This window comes from Lithobates pipiens, unplaced genomic scaffold (genome assembly GCF_037356315.1).
Source record: "Lithobates pipiens isolate NorthernLeopardFrog02 unplaced genomic scaffold, aLitPip1_a1.2 Scaffold_28, whole genome shotgun sequence".
Lineage (NCBI taxonomy): Eukaryota > Metazoa > Chordata > Amphibia > Anura > Ranidae > Lithobates > Lithobates pipiens.
The window spans coordinates 129,867,972-129,887,448 of NW_027507789.1; the positions used below are offsets into that span (position 1 = coordinate 129,867,972).

At 46.4% G+C, this 19,477-nt stretch overlaps 8 non-coding genes across 8 annotated transcripts; all 8 read right to left on the reverse strand.

The window, feature by feature from the left end:
* Positions 1–685: 685 nt before the first annotated feature.
* TRNAL-AAG (transfer RNA leucine (anticodon AAG)) lies at positions 686–767 on the reverse strand. Its single transcript has one exon. It is a non-coding gene; the product is annotated as a tRNA-Leu (tRNA).
* A 989-nt stretch (positions 768–1,756) lies between these two features.
* Positions 1,757–1,838, reverse strand: TRNAL-UAG (transfer RNA leucine (anticodon UAG)). The gene has a single exon. It is a non-coding gene; the product is annotated as a tRNA-Leu (tRNA).
* Positions 1,839–4,866: 3,028 nt separating this feature from the next.
* On the reverse strand, positions 4,867–4,948 carry TRNAL-UAG (transfer RNA leucine (anticodon UAG)). The gene has a single exon. It is a non-coding gene; the product is annotated as a tRNA-Leu (tRNA).
* An 814-nt stretch (positions 4,949–5,762) lies between these two features.
* TRNAL-AAG (transfer RNA leucine (anticodon AAG)) lies at positions 5,763–5,844 on the reverse strand. The gene has a single exon. It is a non-coding gene; the product is annotated as a tRNA-Leu (tRNA).
* Positions 5,845–6,418: 574 nt separating this feature from the next.
* On the reverse strand, positions 6,419–6,500 carry TRNAL-UAG (transfer RNA leucine (anticodon UAG)). Its single transcript has one exon. It is a non-coding gene; the product is annotated as a tRNA-Leu (tRNA).
* Positions 6,501–14,135: 7,635 nt separating this feature from the next.
* Positions 14,136–14,217, reverse strand: TRNAL-AAG (transfer RNA leucine (anticodon AAG)). The gene has a single exon. It is a non-coding gene; the product is annotated as a tRNA-Leu (tRNA).
* Positions 14,218–14,791: 574 nt separating this feature from the next.
* TRNAL-UAG (transfer RNA leucine (anticodon UAG)) lies at positions 14,792–14,873 on the reverse strand. The gene has a single exon. It is a non-coding gene; the product is annotated as a tRNA-Leu (tRNA).
* An 882-nt stretch (positions 14,874–15,755) lies between these two features.
* On the reverse strand, positions 15,756–15,837 carry TRNAL-AAG (transfer RNA leucine (anticodon AAG)). Its single transcript has one exon. It is a non-coding gene; the product is annotated as a tRNA-Leu (tRNA).
* Between the last annotated feature and the right edge of the window lie 3,640 nt (positions 15,838–19,477).

Consider the following 19,477-nt stretch of genomic DNA (forward strand, 5'->3'; position numbering starts at 1 on the left):
AATCTGTGTAATATGTGTGTAACACGTATGAAATATGTGTGATATGTATGCCATATGTGTATTGTGTGTCATATGTGTAACATGTATGTAACATGTGTGTACCATGCATGTCATATGCATGCCATATGTGTGTAACATGTATGTAAGATATGTGCAACATGCATGTCATATGTGTGTCATATTAATGTAACATGTGTGTGACATGCATGGCATATGTGTGTAGCATGTATGTGATGTGTATGACATGTATGTTATATGTGTGTAATATGTGTAACATGCATGTGACATGTGTGTAAAATTGTGTCTAAATGGTGTGCAACATGAGTGTGACATGTATGTAACATGCATGCAACATGTATATCATATGTATGTAACATTTGTGTAATATGTGTGAACTATGTGTGTAATATGTAAGTAGCACGTGTGTCACATGTGTGTAACATGTATGTCATATGTGTGTAGTGTGTGTAGCATGTATGTAATATGTGCACAACATGCATATTATATGTATGTATCATGTATCAAACAAAACATGCAATGATTGCAGCTTTTCTAATGCTGCTAAAGCAGAGAGGTAAGTGTTTTTTGAGATTCCAGTGAGTTGGGAAAGGAACTGCAGTAAATTGCAGGAGCAAGATCAGAGAAGCTTGAGCCCTAGAGGGTAGGGATTTTGTTAAAAGGAGTTTGGCAGCAGTGGGATTCGAACCCACGCCCCCAAAGAGACTGGAGCCTTAATCCAGCGCCTTAGACCGCTCGGCCATGCTACCCATAAAAATGAACACATTATCGACTAAAATGGGGTGGGACATTCCATGCTCTGCATTCATTGCTTGAGCTGGAGGCCTCAGAACTCTAAACTACAAGTATTCACCACTTTATCCATTATAAAGGCCCGTACACACGGTCGGACTTTTTGACAACAAACATGCAAATTAGCTGTTTTGGAGCAACATCCGACTGTGTGTACGCTCCATCGGACAAACTTTTTCTGTTTTCATCGGACTTTTGTTGGCTCTGCGAACGGACAAACTTTCTGGCAACAAAAGTCCGATGGAGCAAAGTCCTACAGGGTGTACGCAAAAGCATCGGACTTTTGTACAAGGTACAAACACGCATGCTCAGAACCATTGCAAACGATCAGACTACAATACAGAAGTTGACCAAAGGTGGCGCTGGAGTCATTGAACGTCCTCTTTTGAAGCGGCGTCAGTACGTTGTGACGTCATTACGTTCGTGTTTGTTGTCAAAAAGTCCGACCGTGTGTATGCAATACAAACTTGTGGACAACACACTTTGTACAAAAGTCCACGGAAAAGTTTGTACAAGTCCGACCGTGTGTATGGGGCTTTAAAGGTAGTTGAAGTTTCACGGAGATGGCCAAGATGCCACCTTATGTGTTTCAGTCCTCTTTCTGAGGCAGCAGGTGGTGGTCACTTTACACTTGAGAGTGGACTTTGGGTGCAGCATTCTGTGGCAAGTTCACTTGGCACTCTGCTGAAAAGTGTGCCAGCTTTTCATTAGTACTGCTTGTTTTTTTGGTGTCCACACTTAAAGTGTTAAGTGTTAACGTTGACAAGATTTCACTAGTCATCTCATCAGAAGTGTGCCCTTTTGGAAGACTTCTCAACCAAAGCATGCAATTTCCTAATGCTGCTGTTCTGAGATTCCAGTGTGTTGAGCAAGGAATGCCAGCAAAGTGCAGCAGAAACTTCAGAGACGCTTGAGCAATCAAGGATAGGCATTTGTTAAAAGAGCTTGGCAGCAGTGGGATTTGAACCCACGCCTCCAAAGAGACTGGAGCCTAAATCCAGCGCCTTAGACCGCTCGGCCATGCTACCTGTGAAAGTGCTCTTGCTAAGGACTAAAAAGAGGCATGACAGTCTACATTCCATGCTCTGCATTCATTGTTTGTATGTGACATGTACGTAACATGTATGTCATGTGTGTCATATGTATGTAACGTGTGTAACATGTATTTCATAAGTGTATGACATGTATGTAACATGTATTCAACATGTATGTCATATTTATGTATAATCTGTGTAATATGTGTGTAACACGTATGAAATATGTGTGATATGTATGCCATATGTGTATTGTGTGTCATATGTGTAACATGTATGTAACATGTGTGTACCATGCATGTCATATGCATGCCATATGTGTGTAACATGTATGTAAGATATGTGCAACATGCATGTCATATGTGTGTCATATTAATGTAACATGTGTGTGACATGCATGGCATATGTGTGTAGCATGTATGTGATGTGTATGACATGTATGTTATATGTGTGTAATATGTGTAACATGCATGTGACATGTGTGTAAAATTGTGTCTAAATGGTGTGCAACATGAGTGTGACATGTATGTAACATGCATGCAACATGTATATCATATGTATGTAACATTTGTGTAATATGTGTGAACTATGTGTGTAATATGTAAGTAGCACGTGTGTCACATGTGTGTAACATGTATGTCATATGTGTGTAGTGTGTGTAGCATGTATGTAATATGTGCACAACATGCATATTATATGTATGTATCATGTATCAAACAAAACATGCAATGATTGCAGCTTTTCTAATGCTGCTAAAGCAGAGAGTCTACATTCCATGCTCTGCATTCATTGTTTGTATGTGACATGTACGTAACATGTATGTCATGTGTGTCATATGTATGTAACGTGTGTAACATGTATTTCATAAGTGTATGACATGTATGTAACATGCATTCAACATGTATGTCATATGTATGTATAATCTGTGTAATATGTGTGTAACACATATGTACTATGTGTGATATGTATGCCATATGTGTATTGTGTGTCATATGTGTAACATGTATGTAACATGTGTGTACCATGCATGTCATATGCATGCCATATGTGTGTAACATGTATGTAAGATATGTGCAACATGCATGTCATATGTGTGTCATATTAATGTAACATGTGTGTGACATGCATGGCATATGTGTGTAGCATGTATGTGATGTGTATGACATGTATGTTATATGTGTGTAATATGTGTAACATGCATGTGACATGTGTGTAAAATTGTGTCTAAATGGTGTGCAACATGAGTGTGACATGTATGTAACATGCATGCAACATGTATATCATATGTATGTAACATTTGTGTAATATGTGTGAACTATGTGTGTAATATGTAAGTAGCACGTGTGTCACATGTGTGTAACATGTATGTCATATGTGTGTAGTGTGTGTAGCATGTATGTAATATGTGCACAACATGCATATTATATGTATGTATCATGTATCAAACAAAACATGCAATGATTGCAGCTTTTCTAATGCTGCTAAAGCAGAGAGGTAAGTGTTTTTTGAGATTCCAGTGAGTTGGGAAAGGAACTGCAGTAAATTGCAGGAGCAAGATCAGAGAAGCTTGAGCCCTAGAGGGTAGGGATTTTGTTAAAAGGAGTTTGGCAGCAGTGGGATTCGAACCCACGCCCCCAAAGAGACTGGAGCCTTAATCAACATGTATGTCATATTTATGTATAATCTGTGTAATATGTGTGTAACACGTATGAAATATGTGTGATATGTATGCCATATGTGTATTGTGTGTCATATGTGTAACATGTATGTAACATGTGTGTACCATGCATGTCATATGCATGCCATATGTGTGTAACATGTATGTAAGATATGTGCAACATGCATGTCATATGTGTGTCATATTAATGTAACATGTGTGTGACATGCATGGCATATGTGTGTAGCATGTATGTGATGTGTATGACATGTATGTTATATGTGTGTAATATGTGTAACATGCATGTGACATGTGTGTAAAATTGTGTCTAAATGGTGTGCAACATGAGTGTGACATGTATGTAACATGCATGCAACATGTATATCATATGTATGTAACATTTGTGTAATATGTGTGAACTATGTGTGTAATATGTAAGTAGCACGTGTGTCACATGTGTGTAACATGTATGTCATATGTGTGTAGTGTGTGTAGCATGTATGTAATATGTGCACAACATGCATATTATATGTATGTATCATGTATCAAACAAAACATGCAATGATTGCAGCTTTTCTAATGCTGCTAAAGCAGAGAGGTAAGTGTTTTTTGAGATTCCAGTGAGTTGGGAAAGGAACTGCAGTAAATTGCAGGAGCAAGATCAGAGAAGCTTGAGCCCTAGAGGGTAGGGATTTTGTTAAAAGGAGTTTGGCAGCAGTGGGATTCGAACCCACGCCCCCAAAGAGATTGGAGCCTTGATCCAGCGCCTTAGACCGCTCGGCCATGCTACCCATAAAAATGAACACGTTATCGACTAAAATGGGGTGGGACATTCCATGCTCTGCATTCATTGCTTGAGCTGGAGGCCTCAGAACTCTAAACTACAAGTATTCACCACTTTATCCATTATAAAAGGTAGTTAAAGTTTCACGGAGATGGCCAAGATGCCACCTTATGTGTTTCAGTCCTCTTTCTGAGGCAGCAGGTGGTGGTCACTTTACACTTGAGAGTGGACTTTGGGTGCAGCATTCTGTGGCAAGTTCACTTGGCACTCTGCTGAAAAGTGTGCCAGCTTTTCATTAGTACTGCTTGTTTTTTGGTGTCCACACTTAAAGTGTTAATGTGGAATCTAGCTTACAGGAGAGGTAATCACGTTCAGTTGGACTTGTTTTGTAACGTTGACAAGATTTCACTAGTCATCTCATCAGAAGTGTGCCCTTTTGGAAGACTTCTCAACCAAAGCATGCAATTTCCTAATGCTGCTGTTCTGAGATTCCAGTGTGTTGAGCAAGGAATGCCAGCAAAGTGCAGCAGAAACTTCAGAGACGCTTGAGCAATCAAGGATAGGCATTTGTTAAAAGAGCTTGGCAGCAGTGGGATTTGAACCCACGCCTCCAAAGAGACTGGAGCCTAAATCCAGCGCCTTACACCGCTCGGCCATGCTTCCTGTGAAAGTGCTCTTGCTAAGGACTAAAAAGAGGCATGACAGTCTACATTCCATGCTCTGCATTCATTGTTTGTATGTGACATGTACGTAACATGTATGTCATGTGTGTCATATGTATGTAACGTGTGTAACATGTATTTCATAAGTGTATTTCATATGAAATATGTGTGATATGTATGCCATATGTGTATTGTGTGTCATATGTGTAACATGTATGTAACATGTGTGTACCATGCATGTCATATGCATGCCATATGTGTGTAACATGTATGTAAGATATGTGCAACATGCATGTCATATGTGTGTCATATTAATGTAACATGTGTGTGACATGCATGGCATATGTGTGTAGCATGTATGTGATGTGTATGACATGTATGTTATATGTGTGTAATATGTGTAACATGCATGTGACATGTGTGTAAAATGGTGTCTAAATGGTGTGCAACATGAGTGTGACATGTATGTAACATGCATGCAACATGTATATCATATGTATGTAACATTTGTGTAATATGTGTGAACTATGTGTGTAATATGTAAGTAGCACGTGTGTCACATGTGTGTAACATGTATGTCATATGTGTATAGTGTGTGTAGCATGTATGTAATATGTGCACAACATGCATATTATATGTATGTATCATGTATCAAACAAAACATGCAATGATTGCAGCTTTTCTAATGCTGCTAAAGCAGAGAGGTAAGTGTTTTTTGAGATTCCAGTGAGTTGGGAAAGGAACTGCAGTAAATTGCAGGAGCAAGATCAGAGAAGCTTGAGCCATAGAGGGTAGGGATTTTGTTAAAAGGAGTTTGGCAGCAGTGGGATTCGAACCCACGCCCCCAAAGAGACTGGAGCCTTAATCCAGCGCCTTAGACCGCTCGGCCATGCTACCCATAAAAATGAACACGTTATCGACTAAAATGGGGTGGGACATTCCATGCTCTGCATTCATTGCTTGAGCTGGAGGCCTCAGAACTCTAAACTACAAGTATTCACCACTTTATCCATTATAAAAGGTAGTTAAAGTTTCACGGAGATGGCCAAGATGCCACCTTATGTGTTTCAGTCCTCTTTCTGAGGCAGCAGGTGGTGGTCACTTTACACTTGAGAGTGGACTTTGGGTGCAGCATTCTGTGGCAAGTTCACTTGGCACTCTGCTGAAAAGTGTGCCAGCTTTTCATTAGTACTGCTTGTTTTTTGGTGTCCACACTTAAAGTGTTAATGTGGAATCTAGCTTACAGGAGAGGTAATCACGTTCAGTTGGACTTGTTTTGTAACGTTGACAAGATTTCACTAGTCATCTCATCAGAAGTGTGCCCTTTTGGAAGACTTCTCAACCAAAGCATGCAATTTCCTAATGCTGCTGTTCTGAGATTCCAGTGTGTTGAGCAAGGAATGCCAGCAAAGTGCAGCAGAAACTTCAGAGACGCTTGAGCAATCAAGGATAGGCATTTGTTAAAAGAACTTGGCAGCAGTGGGATTTGAACCCACGCCTCCAAAGAGACTGGAGCCTAAATCCAGCGCCTTAGACCGCTCGGCCATGCTACCTGTGAAAGTGCTCTTGCTAAGGACTAAAAAGAGGCATGACAGTCTACATTCCATGCTCTGCATTCATTGTTTGTATGTGACATGTACGTAACATGTATGTCATGTGTGTCATATGTATGTAACGTGTGTAACATGTATTTCATAAGTGTATGACATGTATGTAACATGCATTCAACATGTATGTCATATGTATGTATAATCTGTGTAATATGCGTGTAACACGTATGTAATATGTGTGATATGTATGTCATTTGTGTATTGTGTGTCATATGTGTAACATGTATGTAACATGTGTGTACCATGCATGTCATATGCATGCCATATGTGTGTAACATGTATGTAAGATATGTGCAACATGCATGTCATATGTGTGTCATATTAATGTAACATGTGTGTGACATGCATGGCATATGTGTGTAGCATGTATGTGATGTGTATGACATGTATGTTATATGTGTGTAATATGTGTAACATGCATGTGACATGTGTGTAAAATTGTGTCTAAATGGGGGGCGTGGCTTGGAGCTCGGAGCGGATGGCAGCAGGCTAGAGGAGCTCCGTTATACCCTCAGCCCTGACAGCGCAATATCCACCATAACCACCGGAGATCATGAACAGATCCACCCGCCACAATTCTGGAAGCCGCTCCCGTCGTTCCACACCGATACCGGGCACCAGGAGCATCCCGGACATCTTTAAAACACAGCCCCGCCGCAGCAAGGCCCTATCCAAGATGGCGCTGCCTCGTGGTGAAGACGAGTTCAGCGAGGACTCCCAATCCGCATATGAGGAGGAGGTAAGGGATGCACAGACAGATCACCCTCTCACCCTCACAGACATGATGAAGATAGCCGCAGATATTAAGGGCACCTTTTCATCCGCCATCACGGAGTTGAAGGCAGACGTTTTGTCTATTTCTGAAAAGCTAGAGAGAGTGGAGAGGGCTGGCACTCACCGAGACACAGCTATAGCACGCCTGGACAAAATCACCGACTCACACACGGCCCATCTCATTGCAATGAACAGACAGTTGGAGGATTTGGACAACAGGGGGAGAAGGAACAACATTAGGGTGAGAGGCATCCCGGAGTCGGTTGAAGCCAGCAACATTCCTTCTGCCCTCCAATATGTGTTTAATGAGCTACTGGAGCGCCAAACCGACACTCCAATTGACTTTGTGCGGGCTCACAGAGCCCTGAGAGCCAGGCCTGCTGAGGCGGCCCCCCCACGGGATGTGATCTGTTGCCTCTCGGACTTTAAATTGAAAGAGGACATTATGGCGAAAGCAAGGCGCAATGCTCACATCACATTTAATGACACTGAAATCTCCATTTTCCAGGATCTCTCCCCCATTACTTTGAGCAATAGGCGTGCGTTGCGCCCCCTGCTGGAGGCCTTACGGAGACAGAACATCCCCTATAAGTGGAAATTCCCCTTCGCTTTGAATGTGACTTACTCGGGCAGACAATTGTTCTTACGCACCCCTGATGAGCTACCAGGTTTTTGCCGGGACATTCAATTGCCCTTGGTTGAGCTGCCTGACTGGTACAGGGAATTTCACTACGCGCCTGCCTCTCAAGCCTCTCAGGGATCCCCCCATTCTACCTCCTCGAAACCTCCGCACAAAAGGGGAAAGTTCCTGAAACAACCTACTCCAGGCTCCAGCGCTACCCCACGACGCTCCTCCGCGCCTAGAGCCCTGCAGATGAATCCGGACCCAGAATGAGGTTCGTTCGGCTATGGATGCTCCGCCCGAATTTCAGTATGTATAGGATCGACTAAGACCAGACGAGCACCTCTTCGGATTAAAGTTTTTTTTCGTTTTAACGTTCGCTGACGCTGCTTACCTTCTTGGTTCCTGGCATCTTTTCTCTTCGTTCGTAGGATTGGTTCGTTTTGTTTTTCGGCTTACTCACCTATAGGAGAACGGTTTCTGGTCGTACGGGGGCACACCGTCCGGATGCACGAAGGGCTCAAACCGACTTATTTTTCTTTTTGCACTATGTAACTTTGCAAAGTAGCTCTGAGTGGTCAGGCCTTCCAAACGCATTCTTCCGACATAGACTGGAGATGGACTTGTCACCTGCACAAGCGCGGCCTTTGACTTACCACTACCTGACCCCTACATACCGAGCTTGGAGACAGGTCGTATTGTTATGTTTTTTCGGATGGACGTCGAGACCCGCAGCAGCGGTCAGCTGAACTGACTATTTCAGGTGCCACATGCTGGCGTTACACTGGTTTATTCCCGCTACCGGGAAATACGGTTATGGTGATATTTACATGTTGCATTTTGGTTAGTTTTAGCTTGTTAAACATAGGGCTGGGGGGGCGCGGAGAGCGGCAGATACTTTGGAACAGACCACTTATCCCGGATTGTCTGGGATCTGGACTGTTGACGTAGTTCTGGGTGTTACTCCCACTACCCCCACAAGGGACGCCGTGGGTTGGCCCCATGGTTGACTTTCCTAGCTAGCTGGGGTTGTCGTCCGGGGGGTCATTTCACGGCCCCACTTCTTAAAAATCACCTCTGGGGACTGCTCTCCAGAGGCTAATTACCAGTTCTCCTGTCCCACTTCCTTGGTGTCGGTTAGTGGGCTCCTACTTCTCTTTTCCGCTACTTCCCCCCCCCTCCCACCTCTTATTCTATCCACTTTCCTTCCCCCTCCTCCCTCCTCTCTTTCCTGCCCCCCCCCCTCTGCTCCCCCTACCTCCTGTGGCTTCCTCCGTGCTCCCCTCATCCACTTCCTTTCTCTGATTCTCATTTTCTCTCTCCTTCACTCGACTCCCCTCCTGCTGCACGATGATTTACTCTGCTCTGGCGGGGAATCCTACCATAATTTCGCACAACGTGCGTGGTCTCAATACTCCACAAAAACGGTCACAATTGTTGCGCCACTTGGGGAAGGGGAAACCGTCCTTCGTGTTTTTACAGGAAACACATTTCAGGGCTAGTGAGATCCCTAAACTGACAAACCAATGCTTTCCCAAAGCTTTTCATGCAGCTAGCCCTGATTCGAAAACTAAAGGGGTCTCAATCCTGGTGGGCCGGGACTCTGGCTTCGAGCTCACTCAGCAATTGGCAGATCCAGAGGGGCGGTTCCTCTTCCTCAAGGGGAAGGTGGGGGAGCTCCCTGTCACGCTGGCGAATGTCTATTTCCCAAATGTAGCACATGTGAGTTTTTGTTAGAAGTTGATTGATGAACTTTCTGGGTTTGCTACGGGGTGCATAATCCTGGGGGGGGATTTCAACATCTCGTTGGACCCCCTTCTGGATACTTCAGACGGCAAGTCTGCAATTTCATATCGCAAACTTAAAAAGATAAGATCCTTGCTGTATTCTATGGCACTGATGGACTCATGGCGGGTCAAGTACCCCCAGGGTAGGGATTTCACTTATTTTTCAGCTATACACAACAAGTACACCCGCATAGACTTTTTATTTCTGACACAAAGGGACCTACCCACTATATTAGACGCACGCATTGGGACGAGATCGGTGTCTGATCACGCGCCAATCTCCCTGACCTTAACACTACAGCCGACCCGCCGACAGACGAGTAGTTGGCGACTTAACCCTGCATTGTTGACGGATCCCACGACCTTGGAACAGATAAGGGAGACCATACAACACTATTTCAGTGAAAATACGACTGCTGATGTTTCCCATATGACTGTGTGGGAGGCACACAAATGTGTCCTTAGGGGCAGACTGATGGGCTTGGCAGCACAGAGGAAAAGGGTAGCGGAACAGGACTTAAAGGATGCTTTTGCCAGAGTGAGGGTTTTGGAAGCACAACACAAGAGATCAGTGGCGGTGTTACTGGCCGATGACCTCTTGCTGGCACGCAGGACTCTCCAGGAGAAGTTAGACCTACAGGCCAAGCGGATCGTGTTCTTCCGTCGGGGCTTTTTCTACGAACACGGCAACAAAAGTGGCAAATTTTTGGCACGAGCTTTGAGAGGGGTGCGGGCCTCACATACCATCACCCAGATCAGGAACCGCGAGAACCGATTGGTTCAAGACACGGACAGTATTGCGGCGGGATTTCACGGGTTTTACTCGAAGCTGTATAACATTCCCCCCCCTCATAAACCAGCCCGGGTAGAGGGATCGAGATGCGAGATCATAGAACAGTACCTTCAACGCAGTGGCATGCCAGGTCTCTCGGCAGAGGATGCCGGGGAACTGGACAGGCCTATTACAGCCTCGGAGCTCACGCAGGCTATTCAATCATTGAAAACCGGGAAGAGCCCAGGCCCGGACGGCTTTTCAGCCATTTACTATAAGACCTTTGCACACCTTTTGGTGACACCCTTATTGAAGGCCCTGAATTCCCTTCCCGAGCTCCGGGAGGTTCCACCGACCTTTAACTTGGCACACATTACGGTGCTCCCCAAGCCGGGGAAAGACCCTAGTGCCTGCTCAAGCTACCGGCCAATTTCGCTGCTCAACCTGGACATAAAGCTACTGTCAAAAATTCTAGCTACCAGGCTGAACACATTTTTGCCCGAACTGATTGGTCCGGAGCAGGCAGGCTTTATGCCCGGGAGAGAGGCTCGGGACAATGTCATCAAAGTGGTGGATCTTTTGCATTGTATGAGGGGGAGCGCTGTCGAGGGCCTTCTCCTGTCCACGGACGCGGAGAAGGCCTTCGACAGAGTGGCGTGGGACTTCATGTTCGCGGTTTGTAGGCGGGTGGGTTTTCAGACTCGACTGTTGGCTTGGCTCTCGGCGCTGTACCACCGCCCGACGGCCCGTTTAAAAATAAATGGGGCTCTTTCTGAACCTGTAAGCATACACAACGGTACACGCCAGGGCTGCCCGTTATCGCCAATATTATTTATCCTTGTACTCGAACCATGCATCCGCATGATCAATGCAAACCCATCAATTAGTGGCCTCAGGCAGGGATCCACACATTTCAAGCTGGCCGCCTACGCGGATGACCTTCTATTCTTACTGTCACAGCCCCACATCTCGATCCCTAATTTACTAACTGAATTTGAGATCTTTGGATACCTTTCAAACTTTAAAATTAACTGCGAGAAATCGGAGGCGCTGAACATATCTCTGGGTCCTGCGTGCCTGCGGACTGCCAGGTCTAATTGTCCCTTTAAGTGGGTAGATCACAAACTCAAATATTTGGGGATTTGGCTCACGCCCAACTCAGACAGTCTTTACGCACAAAACTTCCAACCCTTTCTGAACGACCTGCGTGAAGACCTACGGGCATGGCACACTCACCCGTTGTCTTGGTTTGGGAGGGCGGCTGCCATTAAGATGACAATATTACCGAGGGTACTATATCTTTTTCACACACTTCCCATTAAGTTGCCTAGACGGTTCTTCATTCACCTGCAAGCATTAGTGAGAAGTTTTATATGGGCCAACAAGAAACCCCAAATTAATTTCTCTACCTTGACTTTGCCGAAGGTAAAGGGGGGTATCAACCTACCAAACTTCAGATTCTACTACTATGCGACACACCTGGTTCGCATACTGGACTGGAACTGCCATGCCATGGCTAAAGACTGGGTGAGATTGGAAGCTGGCCTGTCAGATACGCCACTGAGGTTCCTGCCGTGGGTAGTGAAGGAGGCTAGACCGGCCATGCTTGTAACACACCCTCTGATAGGGCCGACTCTGGAAGTCTTTGGGGAAGCATCACGTCGGTGTGGACTGGCATCTACGCCGGGTCCATTGACACCCTTAGCTCACAATTCTTCATTTGCGTCTGGGCACTCTACGGTGTCTTTCCCACATAGGGCGGATGGGACACCCACGACTGTGACACACTGCTTGGAGAGGAACAAACTTAAGACCTTTCCAGCCCTGGCGCAGGACTTGCAGGCAAAACACTTCACTTACTGGCAGTACAGACAGCTACATGACTATATTCACTGCACGACCAACAGATCGCACGTTCTGAGAGAACAAACGTGGTTCGAACAATTGTGCATCACGGGTGAACCAGTGAGAAGGGCGACATCCCTGATCTACAATTGGCTACAGACCTCCAGGACTGACCGCTCGACCAGACATAAACTGGACTGGGAGAGGTTTTTCTCCAAGACCTTTACGGACGAGCAATGGAGCAATGCATGCATATTGGCACACAAATGCTCTATAAGCACTAGCACACAAGAAACAGCGTATAAAGTCCTGACGAACTGGTACTTTACACCAGTTAGACTTAATAAGTGGTTCCCAGGCACGTCAGAATCTTGCTGGAGATGTGGAGGTGATGGCGGTGATATGTTACATATCTGGTGGAGCTGCCCGAGCCTTAAAGGGTTCTGGGACGGGATCTGCTCGCAGATTCGCGCCATCACAGAGACGGGCATTGACCTTACACCTGAATGCTGCTTACTCCACATCTCCAACTACTCGTTAAGCAAATACAAAAAATCAATGGTGCGCCACTTGCTGAATGCCGCTAAGGCGATCATTCCCAGACATTGGAAGTCCACGCGCCCTCCCTCTTTGAGGGAGTGGCTGTCAGAGGTGGATTCCCTGTATAAAATGGAAGAAACGGTGGCGATGGCTGCCGAACGGACTGACAAATTTCACAGACTGTGGAGACCTTGGTTTACCTTCAAATACTCTGATGCTTTTGCGAAACTTCAAAATGGTTGAATCCCTAAATAGCTATGTACATGTCTGTTTAGTAGTTAGATGGTCTCATGTGACTTAAGCTAAGCCCTACACTTCAGTTCTCAACTAATTCACATCTTGAATTGGGGTTACGTGCCGGTTATAATGTAACATCTCTGTTGCCGTTCTGAAGCCAGCTAGTGTACTCAAGACAAGTTATAGACAGGTTCTCGCTTTTCCTGTTCCGCACCTCCCCCAGTGCGGGGTGCTCATCACCTTTCCTTCTACCCCCCAACCCTTCTTTCTTTTCTCCCCCTTCTTTATAGACACTTAAAATTCACCCCCACCATTTGCAAGTATCTTAATATATGGCCCATCGGGGGTTTATGGTCGACTACCTCATCGGATTCCGCATTTACAGAGGTCCTGATTTATGTTGGGAGGGGGTCCCCCCCTTTCTCGGGCCTCCCCTCCATGCTGCTTAATGTTACCAAAATATAAGGTACTCTGTAACGGTATCTAGGACTGAACGATATGATATGCTGTGCATTGTGGGTTTGACCCCACGACTGTTCCTTAGTTTTTATTGTACTATATTGTGATGTCAAATGCTTCAATAAACTTTTATTGGTTAAAAAAAAAAAAAAAAATTGTGTCTAAATGGTGTGTAACATGAGTGTGACATGTATGTAACATGCATGCAACATGTATATCATATGTATGTAACATTTGTGTAATATGTGTGAACTATGTGTGTAATATGTAAGTAGCACGTGTGTCACATGTGTGTAACATGTATGTCATATGTGTGTAGTGTGTGTAGCATGTATGTAATATGTGCACAACATGCATATTATATGTATGTATCATGTATCAAACAAAACATGCAATGATTGCAGCTTTTCTAATGCTGCTAAAGCAGAGAGGTAAGTGTTTTTTGAGATTCCAGTGAGTTGGGAAAGGAACTGCAGTAAATTGCAGGAGCAAGATCAGAGAAGCTTGAGCCCTAGAGGGTAGGGATTTTGTTAAAAGGAGTTTGGCAGCAGTGGGATTCGAACCCACGCCCCCAAAGAGACTGGAGCCTTAATCCAGCGCCTTAGACCGCTCGGCCATGCTACCCATAAAAATGAACACGTTATCGACTAAAATGGGGTGGGACATTCCATGCTCTGCATTCATTGCTTGAGCTGGAGGCCTCAGAACTCTAAACTACAAGTATTCACCACTTTATCCATTATAAAAGGTAGTTAAAGTTTCACGGAGATGGCCAAGATGCCACCTTATGTGTTTCAGTCCTCTTTCTGAGGCAGCAGGTGGTGGTCACTTTACACTTGAGAGTGGACTTTGGGTGCAGCATTCTGTGGCAAGTTCACTTGGCACTCTGCTGAAAAGTGTGCCAGCTTTTCATTAGTACTGCTTGTTTTTTGGTGTCCACACTTAAAGTGTTAATGTGGAATCTAGCTTACAGGAGAGGTAATCACGTTCAGTTGGACTTGTTTTGTAACGTTGACAAGATTTCACTAGTCATCTCATCAGAAGTGTGCCCTTTTGGAAGACTTCTCAACCAAAGCATGCAATTTCCTAATGCTGCTGTTCTGAGATTCCAGTGTGTTGAGCAAGGAATGCCAGCAAAGTGCAGCAGAAACTTCAGAGACGCTTGAGCAATCAAGGATAGGCATTTGTTAAAAGAACTTGGCAGCAGTGGGATTTGAACCCACGCCTCCAAAGAGACTGGAGCCTAAATCCAGCGCCTTAGACCGCTCGGCCATGCTACCTGTGAAAGTGCTCTTGCTAAGGACTAAAAAGAGGCATGACAGTCTACATTCCATGCTCTGCATTCATTGTTTGTATGTGACATGTACGTAACATGTATGTCATGTGTGTCATATGTATGTAACGTGTGTAACATGTATTTCATAAGTGTATGACATGTATGTAACATGCATTCAACATGTATGTCATTTGTATGTATAATCTGTGTAATATGTGTGTAACACGTATGTAATATGTGTGATATGTATGCCATTTGTGTATTGTGTGTCATATGTGTAACATGTATGTAACATGTGTGTACCATGCATGTCATATGCATGCCATATGTGTGTAACATGTATGTAAGATATGTGCAACATGCATGTCATATGTGTGTCATATTAATGTAACATGTGTGTGACATGCATGGCATATGTGTGTAGCATGTATGTGATGTGTATGACATGTATGTTATATGTGTGTAATATGTGTAACATGCATGTGACATGTGTGTAAAATTGTGTCTAAATGGTGTGTAACATGAGTGTGACATGTATGTAACATGCATGCAACATGTATATCATATGTATGTAACATTTGTGTAATATGTGTGAACTATGTGTGTAATATGTAAGTAGCACGTGTGTCACATGTGTGTAACATGTATGTCATATGTGTGTAGTGTGTGTAGCATGTATGTAATATGTGCACAACATGCATATTATATGTATGTATCATGTATCAAACAAAACATGCAATGATTGCAGCTTTTCTAATGCTGCTAAAACAGAGAGGTAAGTGTTTTTTGAGATTCCAGTGAGTTGGGAAAGGAACTGCAGTAAATTGCAGGAGCAAGATCAGAGAAGCTTGAGCCCTAGAGGGTAGGGATTTTGTTAAAAGGAGTTTGGCAGCAGTGGGATTCGAACCCACGCCCCCAAAGAGACTGGAGCCTTAATCCAGCGGCTTAGACCGCTCGGCCATGCTACCCATAAAAATGAACACGTTATCGACTAAAATGGGGTGGGACATTCCATGCTCTGCATTCATTGCTTGAGCTGGAGGCCTCAGAACTCTAAACTACAAGTATTCACCACTTTATCCATTATAAAAGGTAGTTAAGGGGCGTGGCCGGCGGCGGACGGAGAGGGACGTGTCAGAGAGGAGCTCCGCTGGCACCTCTCGTAATCCGTGTCCATCCACTCCCGGGAAACATTTTGGGAGCCCGCTGGACCCTCCATCTGTCTTGCGGGACGCATCTGCTCCGGGTTGGGGCGGTATTTGGCCGGCCTCGGCACTGTGAACCGGACCGCGGCCGCGAGGTGTCCACCAGGCCGGTCGCCGCCATCTTGCGGCCTACTCCATCCCCACCGCCGCCGGACGGCGGAATCCGGGCTGCCCTTTGGCCACCTCAGCACCACGCAGCACCGCTCGGTCCCCGGGGCCCTCCCGCTGGAGGAAGGAAGCCGAGCACAGGACACAGGGGAGCCCATCGGATGACAGGTTAGTGCAGTGTGCTCCGGCGGCCATCTTGCTACACCCAGGGCCTGCCGAATATCTCCTGTCTGGCTCCCCTACAGCGCCAATACCACTGCCCTCTGGGGAAAGGACATATTATCCCGCCACAGCGGGGACTGGGCACCCCAGGAAGGTTTCCTATGCTCCCCACGGTCACCTCCACACTGCAAGACTGAGGCCTTGGCCTAGCCGGCGGCCATCTTGGACCACCCAAACCCTTCATCTGCACCCAAAGGCCTTCATTCGCCCTTCTACCAATCCGAGTTATGCTTTGAACGTCTCTACTAGGTCGCACGCGCGGCTCTCCAAGATGGTGGATGTTTAATCCGTGAGTTCCGGTCCCGTCCCGTGATCCGCGGCCCCTGCAACGCTAACACTAGCACAGATTGATCCAGGGGCAAACCTCCGACTCTCCTCATCCCTCCCAGGCACTACATGGGAAAAATCGGGGATCAGCGATCGGCGTATCGTCCCCCGCAGCCCTCCTCCAATATGGATCGCTTTCTAACTAGGCCCTCATCCCCGGCCCCGACTACACAGGGGGATCCGAAGGACTATGTAAGTGCGCTTATGGTGGAGGATTCCTCACAGCGGTCACCCCGACTACCCCCACCTTCCCCCCCTCCGCAGGCCCTCACGCCGGAATTGATGGATCTCAAACTCCAGGCCCTGGCGCAGCAAGTTACCAGGGACATAGCCCAGGAGATGGGAAGGATCTCCAGAGAGCTTAGGGGGGAAATTGATGCCCTAGGGGAACGCACAGCGACCCTGGAAACAAAATTTGACGAGACTTTGCATTATGTGCAGGCCCTTGAAGAGGAAAACGCTACTCTTAAAAACTCTGTCTCCCAACTACAACTCCAACAGGAGGATCTCGAGAACAGAGAACGGTGCCAAAACCTCAGGATTCGCGGTGTCTCTGAGAAGATAGCTGACAATAACATCAGACCATATCTTCTGGGTCTCTTCAACACCCTGGCCCCGGACATAGCGGACATAGACTGGCGCCTGGACAGGGCCCACAGATCCCTGGCTCCCAAACCCCCTGCGGGGGCCAGGCCCCGGGATATAGTGGTGCGTTTCCACTTCTATGAAAGCAAGGAGGCCCTGACCAAGGCTACGCGCAACAGGCCCAGCATTGAGTACAAGGGGGATAAAATTCAACTGTTTAGTGACCTTTCTCCCATCACATTGGCCAAGCGTCGCTCTCTGAGACCCATCACATCCCACCTTCAGGAGCACAAAGTCCCTTATTATTGGGGCTTTCCCTTCCGTTTAAGTGTCACCACGGAGGGGGGCCAGCACACCCTGCGGGACCCCCAGGAAGGGGAGGCTTTCCTCAAGAAGCTGGGCCTTCCCCCGCTCCCTGCAGAGTTTGACCAAGCACCTCCGACTACCCCAAGACACAACTCTCTTCCTCCCAGGATCTGGACCCCGGTGAGGGGAAGAGGATCGAGGGCCTACTCCACACCCCAACGCTCTCAACGCTCCAGACCCCCTACCTGAAGACCTGTCGGGGTCCCCTCGGAATTTGCCCCCTTCTCTTTTTTTTTTTCTTGTTGCCTCACACGGAGGGTTGCGACCCTTTTTGATGGTCCCCCCCCCCCCCGTGGAGTGAGGTGTGCCTCTACAGTTGTTTCTCGGCCTTACGCGGTCCCACCGCTAGTTCAGAGATCCCAGTTGGGCTGTTTTTTCTAAGGTTCTGTCATATACCTAAGTTTAAGTTTGCTTCCCTTGGCTACTGACTTTGTTACGGAGGACATGGGGAGCCCCTACAACGCCATCGACCTCTCTGGATCGTCGGGCGGGACGTCACGGACCCCCTTCCATGTTGGGAACTGCCATGCTCCCCACCAAGTCCTTGGGCTGCGGCCAAGGACCCCTGAGGGGTTTGACTCTCTCAGGTTTTTCTTTGCTGACCTTTTTTGTTTTTTTTAGGCCGTCCTGGCCTTATGGTTGCTCTGCATCACTATTTTCAGTGGCCCCCTTTTTGGGCCTGTACGCGTACCCCTTTTTTTGGGGACTGATATGTGTTTTATCTTTTTCATACTATTGTTATGATGTCTTCTTGGTGTTTTGGTTTTTCATTTTTATTTTTTTATTTTTTATTTTTTTTTATTTTTATTTTTATTTTTATTTTTTTATTTTTGATTTTATTGCTTTTATTGGGGTTTTTCCTCTAATGCATTTGCCGATAACTGTCTTGTGCATTTTATGTCTACATATGTCCTTAGGTGTTTCTTTCCATATTGCAACCACCTCTATTGTTAGCAATATCTGTTTTAATTATAATGTGCTGATAGGCAGGTTGGGGCCCCTCCCTGGCCCCTTGTTGAGCCGTGTTGTGTCTGGGCCTCCGCCCTTTGACCTGCGTGTTCACTGGCCTGACTGCCCTGACGCGACATGGCTTTGAAACTGGTCTCCTATGGGGGGCGGAGCCGGCAGACGGAGCGCATGGTGGTGTGAGGAGAGAGCTCCGTATCAGCGGATCGATTTAAGCGGCCCACAGCGACCTTTTCGGCCCACATTCGGTATCCTCCGGTAGAGGAATACCTCAGGCACACGCCGAACAGCATGGCTAAACGAAAGGAGAGAGAGGGGCCCCGTCGGCTGACCGATTTCTTTCCGCCGGCGGCGGACAAAGAGGCCCAAGATGGCGCCCGTGCAGCACACAATGCGGCGGCCTCCTCGGGACGCGCTGCCCATGCTGATCGAACGGAACAGGGTGAGTCCCATCCCTCACAATCTCCACTGCCCTCCTCACCATTCACAAGCCCAGCTAAACAGAAAAGGAAGCTAGGAGAGAAGGGGGACACCCAGGGGGACACTGAAGCTGAAGGGGAGGAGATGGATGAATCATCCCTGGCTACACAGCAGCTAGATGCCTTCCCCACATCAGGGCAGCCCATCCTGGACACCACTATGAAAGAGATGTTGCAGATGCTGAGAGGGGCCTTACAACAGGACATGGCTTCGTTTGTACGCTCCACTAACACAGAACTGTCAGCAGTTAAAGAGAGAGTAGCTTATGTGGAAAACAAAATGGAGGAATTCACCTTAGCTCACAATGAGCTGGTTGATGCTCACTTTGATGTTGAGAGTGAAATCAAAA